This window comes from Balaenoptera borealis (genome assembly GCF_965194805.1).
Source record: "Balaenoptera borealis genome assembly, chromosome: 4".
NCBI classification, from domain to species: Eukaryota; Metazoa; Chordata; class Mammalia; order Artiodactyla; family Balaenopteridae; genus Balaenoptera; species Balaenoptera borealis.
The window spans coordinates 8,469,432-8,493,790 of record NC_138861.1 but is presented as its reverse complement, the minus strand read 5'-3'; the positions used below and the strand labels follow the sequence as shown (position 1 = coordinate 8,493,790).

General features: G+C 37.4%; 1 protein-coding gene and 1 pseudogene across 2 annotated transcripts in view; both read left to right on the top strand.

Moving 5' to 3' along the window:
• LOC309628501 (tripartite motif-containing protein 75-like) overlaps nucleotides 1–24,359 on the top strand; it is a gene marked incomplete at its 5' end in the record, with an annotated part of 418,183 nt that overhangs the window by 375,961 nt on the left and 17,863 nt on the right. The window lies entirely within an intron of this gene.
• On the top strand, nucleotides 10,216–17,053 carry LOC309628598 (large ribosomal subunit protein eL33 pseudogene; annotated as a pseudogene). The gene has a single exon. The product of its transcript is annotated as a large ribosomal subunit protein eL33 pseudogene (transcript).

Here is a 24,359-nt window from a genome sequence, read left to right as displayed (position 1 = left end):
CTTCTAGGTTCTTGGCTGAGGTTCCTCTGTAATAAAAAGACAGATTAACAGGGGAAAAAAGACAGAAGTTTAATAACATGTATACATTCTGGTATACAAGGGAGATACCCAGGAAAACTGAGTAACTTCCCAAAATGGACCAAGCAATCACCTTAAATATCATTTCCAATTAAAGACAAAAGAAAATGTTGGGAAGTCAGGGGAGAGTCAGTTATGAGAGATTACCAGTAAAAGCAAAGTAAAAAAGGGTAAAGTTGTTGAGTAATTTTAAATAGTTGCCATCTCCGTTGATAAGAATTTCTAGAGATTTAGAGTCAACCCCCTCTTCCTGATACAGAGAGGAAGACATCTTTACAAGTGGAGATTTCTCTTGTATATGTAAATGTCCTTACAAAAGGGTAATTTCTACTCAATTTTCATATGTCTGCTTCTTAAAAAATTAATCAGCCTATTGTGGGCTGGCAAATTCTGCTCTCCTTTGCCAATTAAAGAATGTCACTCGTCGTCTGGTTCTACAAGGATTGAGTCACTATCCACTGTAGTCGCTGACCTACAATATACCCTGGAAAGAATTTGGGGCAGGGATCGCGATGAGGCACACTGAGTCCTGGGAAAAGTGGCAGAACAGCCTCTGAGATAGTTAGATATTTACATAAGAAAATTTTATGAACCAGGTTCTGGCATCTTCCCATACTTAGAAATGAACTAAAATAATTGACTGTGTTATCTGTTCCTAGTGACTAGCAGTATCCTACTCAGATGTGTGCTTGACTGTGCATATCTCTTCACCAAAATCACACGTTTACTGGCCTCTCCCCTTACCTATTCGGAGCAGTTTCTCAAAGCTTTCTGAGAGTCTGTCTCAGGACTACAGACCTCACTAAGTCCCCAAATAAAACCGAAACTCACAGCTCTCGCAGCTCTTGTGCATTTTTTCCCCTCAGTGAAGGATCCTTCATTCTAAAATACTTCCTCTACATTCAGCTATGTATCTTTGCCACCTTTTCTGGTCTCCTTCCCCTCTCCCAGGAGCGAAACAGAAAAATTCCTCTGAGTCTCCTTCATTAAAGAATCAGATTCTTAAGATTCAATTGGTTAGACTCTTAAGAGTACTAGTGACAGGTATTACAAAAGTGATTTGGCTCTAATTAATAAATTCCTTTTTCAGAGATCTTATCCCTTTATAAAATTCAATAACAAAATAATGTAATCCTACAGAGAGTTTTTTGCACCGCCAATGTGAGAAGGCAGTGTAGTTATTTATGGAAGATCTTTAAACAAGAACAGTTTTTATTACTTTGAAATCACTTGCAGATGTTATTCAACATCTCTGCAATTGCCATAAGATCAAAACTAAGATATGGCACTTGTAACAGCCATCTGTTTAATGCTTTGTTGAGAAACTTTATTTCTTCTAGTTTTTTTAAGGATAATTTCTGTGAGTCCAAGTCTCTGCTAAGGTGAATGTTTAAAATCATTTTCTTCATGAGTACCTAGTACTTGTGAAACTGCTAAAATACATCTCGTGGGGCTCTGAAGAGCTCTGGTCCTTTATGTCTCAGCACAGAAAGAATTCAGTGAGAAGCAAAGTGATAGATAAGAAGTGATTTATTAGAATAGGACACTTACGAGGCTTACAAGTGGGCAGGTGAGAGGGTGTTGCACCCTGAGAACTTAGTGGGCTACAGTTTTCTAGTCAAAGGAAAAGTGGGGAGGGAGATAAGACCACCTTCTTCCTTGTTCTTGAGTAGATGTCAAGCTTCTATTATCACCTCCTCCTCCATGTCAGGTGGGGGAGTTTTCTTGTGGTATGGTAAAAAGACCTCTTCAGGTGGACAGAGCTCCTCACCCACAGAGGCCTGGGGACAGGCTCTTATATATGGTAAAACTGGAACTGTCATGGTGCTATGGAAATGATCAAAAATGCAATGATATATACTAAAAATGGTAAATCATCTCAGATTTCAGTATAATGTCACCTTTTCCTTATACTTTTGTTTTTTAGGGTACACAGAGGAGCGTGTCTAGGAATCATTAACTTACTGAGCTCACTGGGCAGGATGTGGGTCTCATTCCACCATTGTTTTATTGTTTTAGGGGCAGGTCTCATGTTTCTGTTGCATGGCTTTTTAATTTTTCCTTTTTTGTTTTTTTTTCATTTTAAGTAGACTTTATTTTTTAGAATAGTTTTAAGTTCATAGAAAAATTCAACAGAAAGTACAAGAGTTCCCATATACTCCCTGTCTCAAACACATTGCACGGTTTTGTTGCTAAGCAAGCTTGCTTGGCTTTGTGGTTAAGCAAACCTGCTTTCTTGAGTGATTATTAACTTACAGGAGTCTTCCTTACTTTTTTCTTTACTTACAATCCCCTAGTGGGATTTAACTATTTAATCACCTACTTTGTCCATTTACTCTGTCCCTATCATCCCCCCTGCAGGTGTTTACCCTTTTATGCTTAAAAGGGGGGTAAAGGGTGACAACCGATTGTTAACTGCTTCCTACTGAGAAGGGCCGTAGGCCTGCCTGGGGAAGGAGTAAAACACCTGGCTGACTGTCCCTTCTCTGTTGGGAGAACTGTAAACCAATGTCACTTTGCTTAATATCTTTTAGCCCTCTTTGATGTTAAGCATTGGAGGATGAGTTTATGAAAGATGTAAATTAAAAGAAATACAGTAATAAGCATTAGAAAAGTCACTAAAAGAGATTATAAATATGATTTTGGAGATCCAAACCATTTTTTTAAAACAGTTTCCAAATCTGGAAGAGGGTCAATTAAGGTCTCAATCTGTTTGTGTTTGACTAGGTCCAGAACCTCAATGTTTCATACTTTGGGGTCTCTCAAGTCTTTTATCTCAGTTATAGATTTAATCTGTTCTTTATTTTCTGTTAATATCTTTTGGTAATAAGGGTGGCTTCCTTGTCCCTCGAGAAACAGAGGGACAATTTAGTTAGTAAGTCCCTTCCATTAAAGATATAGGACAGTCAGGCACAAACAGAAAGGAATGTAAAAATCATCAACTTTTGCTGTTGCACAAAAGGAGTTACAGGAAAGTGTGCCCCTGTCTCTTTCCTGACTCTCCCATTACATATTTTTTTATGATTGTTAAGACTTTCAATCCTTTGGGTTAAGACCAAAAGGGTTGCCCCAGTGTCTATGAAAAATTCTTTCAAATGGCCCACCGCATCAATGACCACCTGGGACTTGACACTAGTTATGTAAATGGCATCTCTAGGCAGAGCCACTTTTGGCCTTGGGTCCCCTCAGTCTTCTGATTGCAAAACCATCAAAGGCCGAGGGGCCTCCGTCACTCTCTGGCATCTGGGGAATTCCCTCTGCCAATGTCCTGGCTGTTTGCAAAGGGCACATCGATCACAATCTTTCCTCCAGTGCCCCTTTTGTCCACACAGGGTATACTGGTTTTTTCTGTGTACCCATGGGCCTTGTGGTCTACCACAGCCAAATTGGCCTGGAAAGTCCAGTCTCCTATTTGGTGGTCTCTGAGTGGACAAAGCCACTGCCATCATTTGGGCCTTTTGTATATTTCTCTGGGTGTGTTCAGCCTTTTCAGCTATATCCCTGATATTGAAAACTGAATAAGCCAATTGGAGCAAAGCGTTCATAGGGGTCTGAGGAACAGCAGCTGCTTTCTGAATTTTGTGCCTGATGTCTGGGGCAGATTGGGCAGTGACATCCATAGCCAAAAGGGCCTGTCCCTCGGGGGACGAGGGCTCCACATTCGCATACTTTTTAAAAGCTTCCTCTAATCTCCCTTGAAAACGGCTGGATTTTCATCTGGTCCCTGTTGGACTTCTTTCACTTTTTCATAATTGACCGGTTTTATTGTAAATTTTTTCATACCCTCTATTAAACAGTTAATCATATGGACCCATCTATGCTTATCAATAAAATTTATCTGGCAATTTCTTTGTGGATCTGACTCTGGGACAGGATTGTTCCCCACCCGCTCAACTGCATGGCCCTGCTGGTCTCAGGCTGCCACTTGGTCAGCTTGGACTCTGGCTGCCGGTATTATATGCTGTTCTTTCTCAGAGATGCAGCAGTGAGATAAGATCTGTAAATCCCACAGGTGAGATCAAAAGATCTCATCAACCAGGTAAACTCCTTTGTAAAAAGTTCAGAATCCTCAGAAAAACTTCCCAATTTATCCTCTGCCAGACTTAGATCAGACATTGAAAAAAGCACATGAACTCTTATTGTCCTTGATTTCTATCAGAAATTTCTCTCAGAGGCAGAACCGTAGGGGCAGTTGGTTGGTAACTTAGGCTGCTGTGGGTGCTAGTTAGGCTGAAAATGGGCCCCTTGGGTAACTCAGGGTACAAAGGAGCTCCTGGATATGGAGGTCTCTCCTCATCCCTGGGTGTGTTTTCCCCTGGGATAGTAACCTCGGCTGAGCAAGGGCTCCCACCTGTGAGAGAGCCGTTGCTGGAACAGCCTTTTCCATGGATACGGCAGCTTCCATCAGAGCAATAGTTTTCTACTAAAAAGTTTCATTCCCTTTCTCAAAATCCACCATGCAATTTAATTAAGATTTGTAGTTACAACTATAGATGTTATCCCGTCCAAAGCAGTCTCCCAATGAGGTGTTAACACCTGAGAAATTGCCACAAAGGAATGGTACAGAAGGTGTCCCCAGTGGTGTTGACAATGAGCAAGAACTGGTCTGACTGCAAATTGGAAATAAAGGGTCAGCATTTGTAAGGGTTGGAGGGAGAGGAAGACTGACATCAGGGCTCAGGAAGTCCTCCGTTGGGCACTTCTAGGAATTAGGGGGAAAGTACCTTAAGTCTTGGAAGTTCATTCCCTTCAGTTTTCTTGGGCATTATGTACTTAAGAATATCTGATAAGAGGCTGGTTTTATCTAGGTTGGACATAGTCCTTTAAACAATTTTTGTCTAGTATGTATAGTCCCCTGGTTATAGATTATGGGCATCTAACCTTCATCCAAAGATAGATTACAGTGACCAGCATCAGAAACAAGTTTAGAATATCTTCTTAATAACTCAGTTAAGCTTTACAATAATATAACATAGCAAGAAAGAGCTATTTGAAAAGTAAGTTTTAGACAGTAGGTACTGACCTCAATTAGCAAAACTAAAATTTAATATCATCTATTAAAACATAATTTCTTTTTCTCTAAAATTACCCTTGTTCTTACCAAACATAGCCAAATTAAGATTAATTTGTTTAAAAAATGTCAGGTTAATTGATCACACAGGCTTGTATAATTTGTCCAATAAAGTGGTTGCCTTGATTGCTAAAAATTGTAGAAAGTATACTCCAAGTGAAAAACATATTTTTAACCTTTCTTTTTTCACTATGAGGGCATCAGTCTTGTAGCCAAGAAAGGCTTTAACCCATTAAATAAAAAATGAGGTTTGCCAGGAAGCTGGGAAGAGTCAAGTGACCATCTTAGATTTCTCATAGCCCTGACTGTTTAATTTATGCTATTGTTTACACATTTTATTTTCTCTCATTTAGGAGCAGACTGTAACCATACTACAAGGATGTCAGGATGGCAAAAGTCTTGACAATAGGGGTGAATTTTCTTTCTGACAATTTACAACAAATATAAACTTATTGACTTTTAGTAAAGCCAGGTACAATAAAGTATTATACTTAATGTTGAAGACTCTAAAGACATGTCTGTGTTATAAAGCAGAAACTAACACACCATTGTAAAGCAATTATGCTCCAATAAAGATGTTAAAAAAAAATATTTGAAGTAAAAAAAAAAAAAGACATGTCTGTATTTATTAACACACCTTAATAGTTAAGTTTACAGGCTTGAGTTTAAACAGGGATAGACGTAGAATGTAGGAGAAAAGTCTTAGAATTAAGAAGGAGAGTATAGTTTGCTAAATCCTGTCAGAAGCAACCCAGACAGTAAAATTTCTTCCTTTCCACATACCGTTTCCCTTGTCTCCTGCACCAGCAGTAAGATCCCTTCCACATCTCTAAACATCCACACCACCTTTCTATGGCAACCCATGTTGATTGCCACCGTCCCTCTGGTTCCCTGTCTTTAGATATCCATACCATCGTTCCTCTGGTCTGTACCTAGGTACCCAATCAGAGCCCCAAAGCATTTGGGGTTGATCAGCCTGTCTAAAATGGGCAGTCATTGACTGAGTGTCCTCTCCAGTGCTCCTGGCTTGTGGAGTCCCATGGCCCTATTAGGACCTGGCCCCCGACCTTCTTATTTACCACATCCCATCTGGGTCGCCAGCTGAAACTGCTAAAACATGTCTCAGGGGGCTCCGAGGAGCTCCTGTTCTTTATGTCTCAGTGAAGAAAGAATTCAGTGAGAGGCAAGTGATAGATAAAAAGTGATTTATTAGAATAGGACACTTAGGAGGCTTACAGGCAGGGGAGTGAGAAGGTGCCTCACCCTGAGAACTTAGTGGGCTACACTTTTTATAATCAAGGAAAAGTTGGGAGGGGACACTTCTTCCTCATTCTTGGGTAGACATCAAGCTTCCATCATCAGCTTCTCCACGTCAGGTGGGGGAGTTTTCTTGTCCCTACATGGTCAAGCCAGGACTGTCGTGGTGCAATGGAAATGAGCAAAAAGGCATTAACATATACTAAAAATGGTTAATCATCTTGAATTTCAGTGTGATGTCACCTTTTCATTACATTTTTGTTTTTAGTGTGTGCAGAGGAGCATGCCCTAGGAATTGTTAACTTACTGAGCTCACTGGGCAGGATGTGGGTCTCAAGCCACTATTATTATATCATTTTGGGGCATGTCTCATGTTTCTGTTGCATGGTTTTGTTTCTAAGCAAGCCTGCTTGGCTTTGTGGTTAAGAAAACCTGCCTTCTTGAGTAATCATCAACTTACAGGAGTCTTCCCATACTTTTTCTCTACTAACAATCCCCTAGTGGGATTAACTATCTAATCACCTACTTTGTCCCTTTACTCTGTATCACTTGTGGGGTTTTAAGTCTGTCTTTACTCCTAGATGAGATTGTAAGCTCTACAAGGGCAAGAATCCTGGTGTGTTTTTTCCTGCTTTTGCTCGTCACTTGGCAAAATGTCTGGCACACGGTAGAGTTTTGCAGTGGAGGGAAAACTTTCCTCTACCCTTCTAAGTTCTTCTGGCTGGTCTAATAATTAAATTGACATGAGATAGATTAACAGGAGAAAATCAAATTTTAATTTCACATATATGGGAGTTTATAGAAATATTAGACTCAAAGAAATGACTAAAGCAGGCAGCTTTTATTCCTTTTAGACAAAGAGGCAATACATTTGTGAAGAACCGACAAGACAAAGAAACTTAGGTTTGGGTACTAATTAGTGGGGAAACTAAGCAGAGCTTGTTTACATAGCCTCTGGTTCCTGAATTCCCTGTTTCTGGCAATAAGGATGTGTCTCTACTTCCTGATCAGAGAGGGTGCCTTTCACATGGGAGATTTATTTTTGCTTTGAGAAGGGCAGAGAGGAGGGTCAGAGTGTCTTTCTTGCATTGGCTGTTTCTCAAGTACCTTTACTTCAGAATAATCAATATGCCAAAGTGACATTTGGGGGGCAACCCCCCCGATTGCATCAATTTCCATAAATATTGGTTGAATAAATAAATGAATGAATGAACAAAATTTTTAAGATTTGTTACAGAACAAAAATGGCAAAAACTCCCTGTAATTCTTTTTTAGAGAAAGGAAATCAAGATGTTAATATCTGCCTAGTTGCCCAGTCTTTTAAAAATTAAAACCATAGTTTTAATAATTATAAACATTGTAATTACGATTTGGCACTAATCATAATCACATAATCATAATGCCTAATTATGATTTGACATTAAAATAAAATGTTATGGAGAAAAGCGAAAGAACAGACCAGCGAGGCCAAATTTGAATTATTTTGGTAACTACTGATATTTCTTTTTACGACTCACATCAGAACAATGATTATTGGTGAAAAACAGTATAGGAGTAACCTGTTATCATTTGGATAACTGTAGATAGAATTTTCACAAGACCCTTTTGTTAGAAATCAAGGCACAACTGCCCCCCTCCTCTCTCCTCCCCCCCGTAAAAGGCAGTTTAACACAAGGTCCAAGAGGGTGAACTCTGGACTCAGGCTGCCTGAACCCACACCTCAGCTCTGTACCTTCCAGGTCATAACTCTCTGGGCAATCTGCACAGCCCTCATCAGCTCAGTTTCTCACTTGGAAAATAGAGATGATAACGTACCTACACCTTAGTGTTATTTACTATTTCTAGAGGTCTTGAACAGTGCTCAAGCTTCTCCTGGCTCCTCAATTCCCCTTCCTTCCTTCCTTCCTTCCTTCCTTCCTTCCTTCCTTCCTTCCTTCCTTCCTTTCTTCCTTTCTTTTCTTTCTCTTTCAAAGTTGTATCCCCTTAATTGCTGCTTCTTTCTATAATAATTTCCTAATCTTCTTTACATTAATTTGAAACATATGAAATGTGTTCAGTGTTGAAGGGAAGCAGAAAATGCCATCCCAAAATATGCCTCCTGGGCAAAAGGATTATTTTAGGCTGATTATTTTTAACACGTGGCAGACAGAGGGAATGCTCTGAAAACTGAGTAGACATTGCCCTTTCGTGAGGTGTTTACATTTATAAGGGCGTCTCCATCTGTAGGGTGTCCCCCTCTCTGTACCCGGAAGAGGAGGATGACTAAATCTCTAGACACTCTTATCAGTGGAGAAGGCAAGGACTTAAATCTGCATAACAGCCTTTGCCTTGTTTACTGTGCTTTTCTTGGTCCTCTCCTCTAACTGGACTCCTCCCTCACAGCGTCTTCTTTGGTCTTTAGCTGGAGATCATATTTAAGGTGGTAGCTTGGGCCATTTCAGGGAGTTATTTAGTTTTCCTGCGTATCACCCATGTATACGGGAGGTATACATGTTATTAAACTTCTGTTGTTTTTTTTTTTCTCTTGTTATTCTGTCTTTTTATTACAGAGCGGTATCAGCCAAGAACCTAGAAGTGTAGAGGGAAAAATATTTTTCCTTCTCCTCAATGCTTTTTGAGGACTACAAATGATAATTTATAGCCTTCAGAAAAAGATACAATAAACATAAATAAGCAGGTAAATCATGCTTAGAGATAATGTTTCAATTAACATTTGGTCTATCCTCTGTTTTCCATATAGAACTTTTTTCCCCTGTTCTGAATAGGACTATCGCAGCTATCACATTATTATCTCTATAACTTAATTTTATTTATTTTAAGATTTTTTTCATACTTCAACATCTCTGAAATTGAGATGCATTTTCCAATCCATAGAGTATGGTAACCGCTGTCAGCCATGCACCTGGCATTGTGTGTGTACATGAATTTAGTCATAGCTGTACATACTGTCCTGCCTGCACTGGGGTTATATGCATTGCTGATACTGCACATTTTGAGTTTAATTGTGATTTTAAATGTCTAAAATGTATTAATTTATAGTTTGGCCTTTTAAAAAAAGCTATGGGAAAAGCAAAGGAAACAGAACAGTGAGATATACTTCTGATATTAATGAAGCAAATATTCATTTGCTGTATCAATTTACATTCCCACCAACAGTGCAAGAGGGTTCCCTTTGCCATTTTGGTAGCTTTTTCTGTTTTTTGTTTTTTGGGTTTTTTTTTTTCTGTAGTTCTTTTTTGTTCCTCCCTTCTTTTGCTCTCTTCCTGTGAGTTGATGACTATATTTAGTGTTATATTTGTATTCCTTTCCCTTTGGGGCATGTGTATCTTTTATAGGTTTTTGGTTTGACATTACATGAGGTTCATATAAAACAACATATACACATACATGATTATTTTAATTTGAAAATCTCTTAAATTTTATCACATTCTAACAACCCTGACATCTTACTCCCTCCCCATGTTTAATGTTTTTGACATCATGTTTTATATTTTTTTTGTTTTTTATATCTCATAACTACTTGTTGATATAGATGATTTTACTATTGTCTCTTACCTTTCTTATTAATTTTATATGTGGTTTATCTATTGCCTTTACTGTATGTTTGCCTTTAACAAAGAGATTTTTCCTTTCATAATTTTCATATTTCTAGTTGTGCTTTTTTCCAGTTAGAGGACTCTATAACATTTCTTGCAAAGCTGGTTTAGTGGTGCTGAACTCTATTTTTAGGTTTTGCTTATCTCTAAAACTCTTTATCTCTCCATCAAATCTGAATGAAAGCATTGCCAGGTAGAGTAATTTTGGTTGTAGTTTTTTTTAATCGCTTTAAATATGTCCTGCCACTCCCATCTGGAAGGCAAAGTTTCTGTTGGAAAGTCTGCTGACAGTGTTATGGGTTTTCCCTTGTATTTAATTTGTTGCTTTTCTCTTACTGTTTTTAAGATTGTTTAACTTTAGTATTTGCTGTTTTAATTATCATATGTCCTGGTGTGAACCTCTTTGAGTTCCTCTTTGTGGCACACTCAGTGATTTCTATGACTGTATGTCTGTTTTCTTTCTCAGGTAAGGAAAGGTTTCAGATATTATTTCTTCAAATAAGTTCTTTGTGACTTTCTCTCTCTCTTCTCCTTCTGGGACCCCTATATAGTGCAAATGTTAGTATGCTAATGTTGTCCCAGAGGTTGCTTAAACTATCCTCATTTTTTACAAATTCTTTTTTTTTTTCTTTTTTCTGCTCCACTTCAATGATTTCCCCCCACTGTGCCTTCCGATTTGCTGATCTATTCCTCTGTATCATCTAATCTACTATTGATTCCTTCTAGTGTATTTAAATATTAGTTATTGTTTTCTTCAGCTCCGTTTGTTTCTTCTTTATATTTTCTAACTCTTTGTTAAAATTCTCCCTGTGTTCATTCATTCTTCTCCTAGGTTTGTTGAGTCTCTTTATAATCCTTACCTTAGACTCTTTATTGAGTAAATTGCTTATCTCCACTTCATTTAGTTCTTTTTCTGAGGTTTTGTCTTGTTTCTTCATTTGGAACCGATTTCTCTCTCCTCACTTTGCCTAATTCTTTGTGTTTATTCTTATGTATTAGGTAGATTAGTTATGTTTCCTGATCTTTGAGAAGTGACCTTATGAGGTAGATATCCTATGAGACCCAACAGCTCACTCCCCTCTGTTCACCAGATGTATATACTCTGGAGGTGTCCTCTGTGTGGGCTGTGTGCACCCTTCTGTTGTGATGGGGCCAATTATTGCGAGTGTGCTGGTATGTTGTGCTGGCCCCCAGTCCAGCTGGCTGCCAGGCCATGCCTCATGTAGCTGCATGGCCCAAGGGATCCCAAGGCTGTGACCAGTCTGCTGATGTCTTGGGCCATCTCCTCCATGGGCTCCACGGGCTGGGGGTATGCGCCAAGTCTGGTGATGCCCCACTGTTGGGCAGGATTGGGCCCACAGGCAGCTGGCTATGGGTCTTGGGACAGGGGCAGGACTGGTGCTGGCTTGCTGGTGGGTGGGGCCTCTGGCTTTAGGGCCTGAAGGGCTTCAGAGTTGGTGCTGGCCTGATGATGGGCTGGTAAGTCCCATATACTAATAGGATAGAGAGAGGACTCTAACAGGACACTTGCCCCCACTGATGTCCTCGTTGCAGACAAGCTCCCCAACGTGTGTCCCATCATCGTTCATATCACCAGGAGCAGTCTGAGTTGTCACCTGCCTCTCCAGAAGGCTCTCCAAAATCAGCAAGTAGGTCTGACCCAGGCTCCTTTCAAATTACTGTCTTGTCTCTGCACTGGAATTTGGAGCATGTGAGATTTTGCACACTCCCTTTAAAAGTGAAGTCTCTTTTTCCCACAACCCTCTGACTCTCCCATATGTAAGCCCCACTGCCTTCAAAGGCAGACATTCTGGGGTCTAGTTGGGGTTTTTGTGTTTTGTTTTTGTTTTTGTTTTTTGCTACAAGCCCCCTGTGATGGGGATTCTGATGTGGGGGCTTGGGCCCCTCACTCCTTGGAGAGATCCTCTGAAATTGTGATTATCTTCTTGTTTTTGGATCACCTCTCCCAGAGTTTTGTTAGATACTTCCTCTTTACCCCTCCTATCTATCTTGTTGTGGTTCCTTCCTTACGTATTTAATAGTGGAAAATCTTATCTGGTAGTCTTCAGGTTGTTTTCATAGCTAGTTACTCTGTACAAAGTTGTAATTTTTGTGTGCCCATGGGAAGAGGTTAACTTGGGGTGTTCCTGCCATACCATATTGGTCACACCTCTTATGCGCCTCTTTTACATTCTATTATTGATTATAACAAACAAATTCAATAACTAATTTTACATTATGTCTTCTTTTATTGGGCTTTTGTCTCCCTGGATAGCATTATTCAAAATCAGGTTCACTCTTGTCACCAAACTAATTTGTAAAAATTTAAAATACAACATTAAATAATTTTTTTCTTTTCAATCTGTTCTTCTGCAAATAGTAACTCCACTATGCCACTAACTGTGATGATTATGTGACACAAAGCGATAGATTTTTGCTAGATTTTAGCATAATAATTTATACATTAGCATTATGAATTTAATTATAGCACAAGTCTAAAACCATTAGTAACATGCATTCATTACTATCTCAGAGAAACTGTAATCCAGTCTTTCCCAAACTCTATCCTTCGTGGAGAACCATATACAAAATAAGTGAGGTAAATTGTGAGTACAACATTAAGAACAACTATCTACCAATGAATTGGATAACGTAGAAGAAATGAATAAAATTCCTAGAAACATAAGAATTGTTTCTACCAGGACTGAATCATGAAGAAATAAAAGATTTGAACATATCAGTAATGAGTAAAGGGGTTAATCAGTAATCAAAAGCTCCCAACAAAGAAAAATACAGGACCAGATGGCTTCAGAGGGTAAAATCTACCATATATTTATACAATAATTGATGCCAATTCTTCTTAAATGCCTCTAAAAAATTGAAAAAGAAGGAACCCTCCCAAACTCAATTTATGAAGCCACTATCACTCATATCAAGGCCAGACAAAGACACTGCAAGAAAACAAAACTATAGGCCAATATCCCTGATGAACATAGATGTAAAAATCCTCAATAAAAGACTAGCAAACAAAATTTAACAGCACATTAAAAGGACTGTACACCAAGGCCAAGTGAAGTTTATCCCTCAGAGGAAATAGTGGTTCAACCTATGCAAGTCAGTAATGTGATATAGCAACACTAACCGAATAAAGGACATTAGCATCTCCATAGATGCAGAAAAATTTTTTGACAAAACTCAACACAATTTCATGATAAAAACTTTCCACAAATGGAAGAAATTTGTCTTAACACAACAAAGACTATATGTGAAAAGCCCACAGCTATTATCATAATCAATAGTGAAAAACTGAAAATTTTTTTCTTAGACCAGGAATAAGGCAAGAATTCCCACTTTTCCCACTTGCATTCAACATAGTACTAGAAGTCTAAGATCAATTAAGCAAGAAAAATGAATAAAACGATGATGGAAAAAATTGAAGAAGACACAAATAAATGGAAATACATTCTGTGTTCATGGATTAGAAAACTTAATATTGTTAAGGTGTTATACTATACAAGGTGATCAACAGATTCAATGCAATCCCTCTCAAAGCACCAGTGACGCTCTTTACGGAAATAATAAGAACTATTCTAAAATTCATATAAAACCACGAAAGACCCTGAATAGTCAAAGCAATCTTGAGCAAGAAGAACAAAACTGGAAATATCATGCTTCTTGATTTCAAAATATAGTATATCACAACTATAATCAAAATAGTATGGTACTGGCATAAAAGCAGACATATAGCCCAATGGAACAGAATAGAGAGGCCAAAGATAAACAGTCAACTGATCTTGGACAAGGTTGCCAAAAATACACAATGGAGAAAGGACAGTCTCTTTAACAAATGATGCTGGGAAAAAAATTGATATCCATTTGCAGAAAATGAAATTGGACTCTTATCTTACAGCATGCACAAAAATAAACTCAGAATGGACAAAAGATTTAAACATAAGGCCTGGAATTGTGAAACTTTTAGAAGAAAACATAGGGAGAAACTTCATGACATTGGTCTTGGAAATAATTTCTGAGATATGACATCAAAAGCATAGGCAAAAAAGCAAAAATACAAAAGACAAGTGGGACTACATCAGACTAAAAAGTTTCTTCACAGCAAAGGAAACCATCAAAGAGTGAAAAGGTAATCTATAGAATAAGAGAAAGTATTTGCACATCATCTATCTGATAACGGATTCATATCCAAAATATATAAGGAACTCCTATAACTCAATAACATAAAGATAACCAAATTTTTAAAAATTGGCAAAGGTCTTGAACAGACATTTCTCCAAGGAAGAATCAACAGGGGAAAATTAAATCAAAGTCACAATAATACATCACACCTCTTAGGAAGGCTATTATCAAAAAAAAAAAAAAAAAAACCCAAAAGATGTTATCTTGGCAACACTTATTAGTGTTGTCAAGGATGTGGAGAAACTAGTTCCTTGTACACTGTTGGTGGGAATGTAAAATGGTGCAGCCACTATGGAAAACAGTACGACAGTTCCTCAAAAATTTAAAAACTGAATTAACATAAGATCTAGCAGTCCCACAGAAGTATACATCCAAAATAATTAAAATCAGGATCTTCAAGAGATACATGCACTCCCATATTCATTGCAGCATTATTCATAATTTCAAAAATATTGAAACAATCTAAATATCCATCCACAGATTAATGAAGAAAGAAAATGTGATTTATACATACATCAGTCAGCCTTAAAAGAGAAATAAATCCTGCCATAGATGACAACATATATGCAGCTGGAGGACATTATGCTAAGTGAAATAAGCCAGTCACAGAAGGACAAATACTGCATGATTCTACTCGTATAAATTATCTCAAACAGTCAAGCCCATAGAAACAAAGAATAGGATGATGGTTGCCAGGAGCGGCATGGAGGGGAAATGGGGAGTTGCCATTTAACTGGTATAATATTTCAGTATGTAAGATAAGTAAGTTCTAGAGATCTGCTGTACAACCATGTACTTATGCTTAACAATACTGTGTATTTAAAATTTTGTTATGAGGGTAGATCTAATGTTTCGTGTTCTTTACCATAATGTTTTTTTTAAATCTATGGGAAAAAAAGTAGAAACCGCTATTCTGTGATTTGATTATAAAAGTAGAAACCAGTAAACATTAGTACACATTCATTAATTTTAGAGTCTAAAATTTAGAAATTTTAAAATTTTGTTTTCTTCTGGGTTCAATGCCCTGTACCTCGCAAAGAATCCTTCTAGTATTACTTCAAATGGATTTTCCTTTTCCATACTCCATCAGTTATTTTCAGAATATATTCCAGTTTTTCTAAATTCTCGATTACTTTATCTATTTTATTTATTCTTTACCTGTGTTTTGGACAATCGTCTGTTTACCGTCTCCACCCTGGAGGGCTTTGTTTCTGCAGGACTGCTGCATAGATGTACGTGTGGAGGGGTAAACTTCATTCCTTATCTGGATTAGATGCACTGTTTCTTAGATTACAAACGTTTCTTAGTTAACTTCCTCATAACCAGAAGTAATTTACTAAGGAATGGTTTGCGCAAAAGAAGCTTATCTTAGCATGTTGAAAAAAGGTTTTTTTCTATTTTTACATTACTTTATAATTTTAAAACCATAACAATTTAAAACAATCTTTCCTCAGGACACTGATTTTTAGCATTCATTGTTGTTGGTGAGAAGTCTTACAGTAGTCTGGTTTTTGTTCTTTTGTAAATAAACTGTTTTATTTCTTCCTCAGAAGGATTTTAAATCTTTTCATTATTGATGTTCTGAAATTCCACCATCATATATCTTCTCTTGGTTACTTGTTTGTATGTTTATTTAGTTACTGTTCTGGGTAGACCTTTAAATATGAAGGCTTGGGTCTTTCAATTCTAGCAAATGCTCTTATATTATCTCTTTATAGTTTCCTTATCTACATTTTCTTTATCCTTTTTATTTAGAATTTCTAGAATTGGAAGGTGGACTATTTCATTCATGTGTGTATTTTATTTCTCATATCTTTTTTTTGTTTTTTTAAATTGTAATGAAATTGCTTTACAATGTTGTGTTAGTTTCTGCTGTACAATGAAGTGAATCAGCTATATGTATACCTATATCCCCTCCCTCTTGGACCTCCCTCCCACCACCCCCATCCCACCCATCTAGGTCATATATCTTTTGAATTTAATCAATCAAGAAATGTTCAAACATAAGTATTTTGACTACTTGTACACTGCATTTCTTTTTTATCTTCAGTCTTGCTTTGGATTTATATTGACTTCTGCAATCATCATTTTAATCTCAGAATTTTTTCCTTTTTCACTGAACAAACATGCTGTTCTTGTTCTATGTATGCACTATGTCATTAAGTGAGTCTGAGGTACTAATTTTTTTTTTATTTTCTGTCCCTTGAATTATCCTTGTCTCCTTCAGTCTTTTTTTTCAGTTTGAAATTTCTCTTTTATGTTCAAAGCACTTAAATATTGGATACTTCTGGTTTGTCCAATGAAGGATTAAGACAAAACAAAAGGTTGATTTGAGGCTGGTGTATTGAACTTACTTTCTGATGATTAGGCATCACTTTAAGATGTTTTAGTGGTAGCTCTTTTAGCCATATTAAAGCCTGTGGAGGCCTGCTGGGAACAGGACTTCTAAAATGACAAATATGTCTGGAAGGCTGTGGTGCAAGGCCATTTTTTCTGGCTATAAGCTCTGTCTATGGAACAAGAGGGAGTGCACAACTCTTCTGAAAAATGAAAGTGTAGATGCTCGAGATGAAACTGAATTCTGTCTAGACAAGAGATGTGCTATGTGTACAAAGAAAAGAACAACATAGTAACTCCTGGTGGAAAACCTAACAACACCAGAGTAATGTGGGGAAAGATAGCTCATGCTCATGGAAACAGTGGTGTGGTTCAGGCCAAATTCCAAAGTAATCTTCCTGCTAAGGCCATTGGACACAGAACCCAAGTGATGTTGTACCCTTCAAGAATTTAAACTTATTGAAAAGTAAATAAATAAAAATGTGGATTTGTTCTCTTGAAAATAAATAAATAAAAAGATGTTTGACTGGTAAACTATGATGGGACACTTCCTTCTAATTGACAATATTGAGACCATTGCCCAGATAAAGATCCTAAGCCAGAATATCCATCCAATTTCAGTTCATTTAGAGAAAAACTATTAGGTTTTTGTGCTTTGGTTTCTTTGTTGAGGAGAGAGAGTTAAAGAATTTGGGAGGCCATTGTGAAAGGAATATTTGCATGTGTGTTATAAATACACATATATCTGTATATGTTTGAAGTATTTTTATTGATTTTGGAACTCATTGTTGACAACAGTATATCCAGTTCAAACAAAAATGATTGAATCATTAAGCTTTGGCTTATATGATACCAAATTAAATGGCCTTGTCCATTACATTAAGTGGATAGTTAAATTAAGTATGTTATCTACATAATCAAAATTTGGATGTGGGATTGAGACTGGTGAGAACATGAAATTCATTTCTATGTTCAGGTCTATGTGTGCAAGTTCATTAATATAAACTGTCGTGATGTAAAATCACTCTAAATAGAATAGTATCCTACTTAATATATTTACACATTGAGCTCCTTTATTAGGAGAATAATTTGAGCTTCTGAAGTACAGAAGATGTAGTACTATAGTGTCCTATCCAGAATGCAAGTCAGCAGAATTCTGTGGAAGTTCTGACCATGATAGAGCTACCAGGACACAAATGAGTAGTCGGCTAATTCCTCAGGAGATCATAAGAAAGATCTTTTCTTACTGACACTATCTAGTTTCCATCTTCTCAGCAATCAATAATACTTACTTTGTGCAGGTACTCTATAAGGCAGTGTGAGAAGAATAATAATAATAAACACAAATACCAAAATATTCCTTAGGTGTGACAAAAACTTAATATAATTTCCACTTTTCAGAAAGTTTTTTTTTTCTGGATGCAAGCATATATTTATTTTATTGTGGTAAGAACACAATATGATATTTCGTCTGTTAAGTGTACAACACATTATTGTTGACTATGTTGTACAATAAGTAAGCTCTCTTTATTTATCCTGCATAACTGAAACTTTACATTTGTTGATTAGACACTCCTCATTTCCCCCCCAACCCCCAGCCCCTGGCAATCACTACTCCACACTCTGAGTTTATAAATGTGACTACTTTAGATACCTCATATAGGTGGAATCATGCAGTATTTGTCTTTCTGTGACTGGATTATTTAACTTAGCATAATGTCCTCCAGTTTCATCTGTGTTGTCACATATTGCAGAATTTTCTTCTTTTTTAAGGCTAAATAGTATTCCATTATAGGTATATACCATGTTTTTCCTTATCCATACATTTGTCAATGGACATCTAAACTATTTCCACAATATAATTTTGAATAGTGAATAATGCTGCAATGACATAGGAGTGCTGATATTTTGAGATCTTGATTTCAGTTCTTTTAGATAAATACCCAGAAGTGCAATTACTGGATCATAGGATAATTCTATTTTTAATTTTTGGAAAAACCTCCATAGTCTTTTCCATAGCAGCTGCATCATTTTACCTCCCGTCAAAACCATGTAACAATTCAAATTTTCCCATATCCTCACTTGCTATCTTTTTGTTGTTGCTGTTGTTGATAGCCATCCTAACAGGTATGATAACTGCATCGTGGTTTTGATTTGCATTTCCCTGATTATTAGTGATGTTGAGCATTTTTTCATATATCTGTTGGCCACTTTATGTCTTTTTTGGAGAAACATCTATACAAGTCCTTAGCCTATTTTTATTTTTGGAGTTTTTTGTTTGTTTGTTTGTTTGTTTTTAGCTGCGTTGGGTCTTCGTTGCTGCACATGGGCTTTGTCTAGTTGCGGCGAGCGGGGGTTACTCTTCGTTGCAGTGTGCGGGCTTCTCATTGCGGTGGCTTCTCTTGTTGTGGAGCATAGGCTCTAGGTGCACGGTCTTCAGTAGTTGTGGCGTGTGGGCTCAGTAGTTGTGGCTCATGGGCTCTAGAGCACAAGCTCAGTAGTTGTGGCATATGGGCTTAGTTGCTCCGTGGCATGTGGGATCTTCCCACACCAGGGATTGAACCCGTGTCTCCTGCATTGACAGGTGGATTCTTAACCACTGTGCCACCAGAGAAGTCCTCCTTAGCCTATTTTTAAATCCAGTTATTAATTTCTGTAAATTTATTTTTAATGAACCCTAATTTATTGTGCAAAGGATTTTCCAACTTATTTTGTTAGATCAAATAACTAAAATACACAGGGAAACTCATTTTTCCCTGTCATCCACCTCCTTCCCAGCTACTCTTGATTTGTTCTTAAATCTGAGAGATTCCTCTGAAGTAGAAAGGAGTAAGGGCTCTGGTGTCAGAAAGGTTCTTTCTAACACTCCCTAATTGTGATCCTGAGCAAGTTGGTGGCTTTCTCAGTCTCAATTTGTCATCTGCATAAAGATAGCAACAACAGTGACCTCATTGGATTGTTTGGAGGATTAAATTAGATAACACATGACAGTGCCCAACACTGGCTAAGTATACAATATGGTCTTGAAAGTGAAACCCCTTTTCCAGTCGAATTTGTACTCTTCTTGTAGAGGTTTCCCATATTCCAGTTGACATTTAGCTAAGTCTTTGCAATGTTTTTTTCTCCAGCCTAGTACACAGTTTCCTTCACATCTTAATCTTTAGAGTATTTAGGTCCTTCAGAAAATAAAGCTCATCACTGCAAGATCCCATAGCCAAGATAGACTCATTCATCCTTCTATGGACAATTTTCCTTTGTAAGAGAAGCCAAAATCAAAGTTTCCTGAAACATGAGAGTTTTCTGTGCCAAAGACCTTAAGGAATTCCTTGTATTCTCCAGTACCTTAAAAACAACAGCAACAGAATTTTTGGAGATAATTGCATTATTTCATGGCATCACTAACCAACTCTTGGTTTTTATGGGAGTAATTTTTTCATTTGTAGATTATCCTTGTCCTTGATTTCTCTGCCCTTATCTTGTCTGCCCCTTGGCTATTTTTATAGCTCATTAGTGCCTCCATCAGAGGATGGGAAACGGAAATAAAAGAAGATGAATCTCAAACTCAGGCAGCACCTATGCAACATAAAACGGACCTTCGGGGATGAAAGAAAACCCACCGGGTTGTCTGTGGAGGTCTTAATGACGGAATTATGCTTACTATTTGATTTCAGACTGTTATTCACACAGTGCAGGTTGGCTACTAAACTCGATTTTCTCACAATCCTTAAAATGGTTTATTGGTACTCATTACTACAATGATATCCCTCAGGCACCCAGGCCATCCGGCATGCTGACTGAGTGTCTTGGTCTTTGATCAGTGGGCAGGTGTCTTCACAGAGCTTTCAGTCTCATTCTGGTCTGTATGCTGATTCACATCTTCCTGTTAGGGCTTTGCATCTCATAACAACTTCAAATTTAGCAGGAACCTGTCAGACACACTGATATCCTGGGAGCCAATGTAGCTAGTGACTTCTAGGACATAGAATGAACTGACTTCACTCACTTTTCAGGCTGGAATGAAGGTAGGATTGGTTTACATTCTTGAATGATGTATTCTGTGTAAGGCTTGGCCATGAATAATTTTCAATTTTTTCCTAAGAGTTTGTTATTCTATAAATGACATAGTCCTTGCCAAAAATATAACCTTGACAAAAACTGACTTGTTTTCCAAAACATAAACATTCAGTTTATTACAACCAGTTACACCATCTATAGTTATCTTAGTGTTATATTTTGTTAACAGATTTGGTTGTGAAACTATAGATGTCTGTGGATTTTCAAGTAAGTCTGCTTTAACTTCTCATTAGCATGAGAATTAAGAGTGGGATACAGTCAGCTGAATTGTGTGTAACGAAGTTATTGTTTAGAAACTGTATTAAGAAATGCTTGGCCAGAGTGTTTTTGTATTATTTAACAATATGAATTTTAATACAACTTTTGAAGTACCTATATATTAAACATTTCTTTTAAATTCAATGTCTCCCAGGGAGTTTTCTTTCCCATAGAAACAGGAAAAAAAGAAACCATGAAAAACTTCTAGTCAGACAATCTTTGGATATTGCAATTGCCTGAGTGGGCTTAATACTGATCTTTCCAGCTCTCAAATCTTATTCAGATTTCCCAAAAAAGTGCACCTGAAAACTGAAATATTAAATATTGAATCTCCCTCACCCCGTTAACTGAAACTGCCACAGTCATCCTCTAAGTGTTGGAATGACCCTAGTAAAGAAATTGGGAGTAACCGTGGCAGTTACTCCAAATTTTCCGGCAATATTTTTGCAATACTTAGACTGAACACATTCATGACAGGACATGGTGAGGAGGCAAAGAAAACTGGGATTAGAAAGAAAAAGGAGGAACAGAAAATTAATGAGGAATTTGTATGAAGAACAAGGAACAACAGAGCTGTAGTTTCCTAAGTTTAGGGCTGTAATGAATCTGCTCTGTGTCCTGCAGCTTGAGAGACAGGTAAGCCAGTTGCTGAAAGTCTGTTCTTCTTTGAATAGCTTTTTTTATTATTATTATTTTTTAAATAATTAGGCAGAAAGGAAAATGTGTAAGGTAAGTTGGCAACGTGTAAAATTCATTTCACACCCACTACTGGGTCTTGAGAAACTGGCTCAAAGATTTGAAAGGGCCAATCACTGTATGTGTGAGAAGCAAGGACCCGGTCTTGAAGACACTGCCTTGGCAGACAGTAACCTCATTGTGAAAATTTAGGACAGCTAATGAATGAATGAATGAATTAATTAATGAAATTAATTAGCCGTCTTCTCCAACCGTGTGAGGCTACAGCAAGAGTTAGAACTCAGAGGAGCCCCCAGCAGTGGGCATGCACTTCACGGGGAACTAGGAAGGGGGGTACTTTTCTCTCATCGAATTGTCACGTTCATGTTACAAAGAAAATGGATGAAAACAACAAGAAAAAAAACCCACTTTTTTCCCCCATCTTGAGCATTTAATTGAGATCTTAGGTTGCTTTTAAAAATGAAATATGGTGGCGCAGTGGTTAAGAATCCGCCTGTCAGTGCAGGGGACTCAGGTTCAAGCCCTGGTCCAGGAAGATCCCACATGCCACGGAGCAACTAAGCCCATGCGCCACAACTACTGAGCCTGCGCTCTAGAGTCTGCACAACTACTGAGCCGACGTGCCACAACTACTGAAGCCCGCGTGCCTAGAGCCTGTGATCTGCAACAAGAGAAGCCACCGCAATGAGAGGCCCGCGCACCACAACAAAGAGTAGCCCCCGCTCACCGCAACTAGAGGAAGCCCGCGCACAGCAACGAAGACCAAACGCGGCCAAAAATTAATTAGTTAAAAAAATGAAATATGGGATAATTAACTCTCTTATCAGACAACAGCTAGACTGCAATGATTACTTAGGAGAGTTAGAAAGGACGTCTATTCTACAGTCAATATGACCTTCATTATTTATTAGGTTGTTTATCTGGTTGCTTTAAAAAGTTTTTTCAGGATCTTTTCTTTTTAACTACATGGGTAAATATCATTGTAGTCTTTACTAATTGATTTTTAAAGTCACATTCCGAGTTCCACGCCTTGCATTTGCAAAGGTCAGAAATGTTTTGAACAGAAGAGGCATTGGGAAGGGGGCATCTATAAATACTATTTCGGATTTTAAAGACCACATGAGAAGGAAGAAAAAATTCATCTTTGTACTTTGCATGTCTCAGACATATCATGTGCTTTTGTAAATGAGTCCTTTGCCAACATACCATATATGTTCTTATTAATGCTAACCTTCCCCCTCCATAGTCTGGATTTTACTGTAACTTGGTTAGAAGGAAAGAGTATCCCTCACACGGCTCAGCAATTGATACCCATCTAATTAGGGAGATGTTTGGAACCACGAGACTTTCGAGTTGAGAAGAATGTTAAGGATTAGCTTAAATACCTTCTTTTACCAAAGGAGAGATGAAGACCAGGCATTTGACATGATTTGTTCTAGTGAGAGAACTAGTTATGTCAGAACGGAACTAGAACATAGGTACCCTGATTCCCAATTTGTGCTCTTTATTGGTGCAATCTCTGTGAGCTACTAGAAATGCTTCCTTTGGAAGGAAGGGCTTCAAAAATCTAATTCTTAAAAATAAAGTCCTAGTTAGAATTTCTCTTATTTTAGTAATATTTTGTTTAAAATAAATCTTTATTGAAGTATGATATAAATACAGGAAAGTGTCACATGTAACATATATAGCGTGATGAATTATCACAAAGGAAACACATTCATGGAATCAATACCCAAATAAAGAAATGGATTATGGCAAGCACCCCAGAAGTTCCCCCTTGGGTCCTTTCTCAGTCACTACTACTACCTGCTCCCCAGAGACAATAACATTCCTGATTTCTGTCACCTTACATTGGTTTTTGCCTGTTTTTGAACTTCTGAGGCAAGGTTATAGAGAAAAGGGAACTCTTGTACACTGTTGGTGAGAATGTTATACAGCCACTATGGAAAACAGTATGGAGTTTCTTCAAAAATTAAAAATGGAACTACCATATGATCAAGGTATTCCACTTCTTAGTATTTCTGAAGAAAACAAAAGCATTAATTCTAAAAGATTTATGTATCCCTGTGTTCACTGCAGCATTATTCACAATAGCCAAGTTATGAAAGCAACCTTAGAACTATCAATGGATGAATGGATAAAGAAGATGTGGTGTATATATAAAATGGAATATTAGCCATAAAAAGGAATGAAATCTTGCCATTTGTGACAACATGGGTAGATCTAGAAGATATTTTGCTAAGTCAAGTAAGTCAGAAGGCGAAAGACAAATACCATATGATCGCACTTATACAGGGAATCTAAAAATAAACACCCAAAACACACAAAAAACAAACTCATAGGTACAGATTGGTGGTTGCCAGAGGTGAGGGGTGGAGGATGGGTGAGATGAGTGAAGGGGATCCAAAGGTACAAGCAAACTTCCAGTTAAGAGATTAATAAGTCCTGGGAATATAATGCACAGCATGGTCACAACAGCTAATAATACTGTATTGCATATTTGAAAGTTGCTAAGAGAGTAGATCTGAAAAGTTCCCATCAGAAAAAAAAAATTATGTAACTAACTATAGTGACAGATGTTAACTAGTCTTATTGTGATGATCATTTTGCAATATACAAAGGTATTAAATCATTATGTTGTACATCTGAAACTCATACATCAATTATACCTCAATAATAAAAATCATTGCTTTTTATTTTATATAAAGGTGTTATATATGTTCTGTTCAAATAAACTTTACTATATTTAATAATATTCAATATTACAACATTTGTAATAATGAACTGAAAGTTTAATT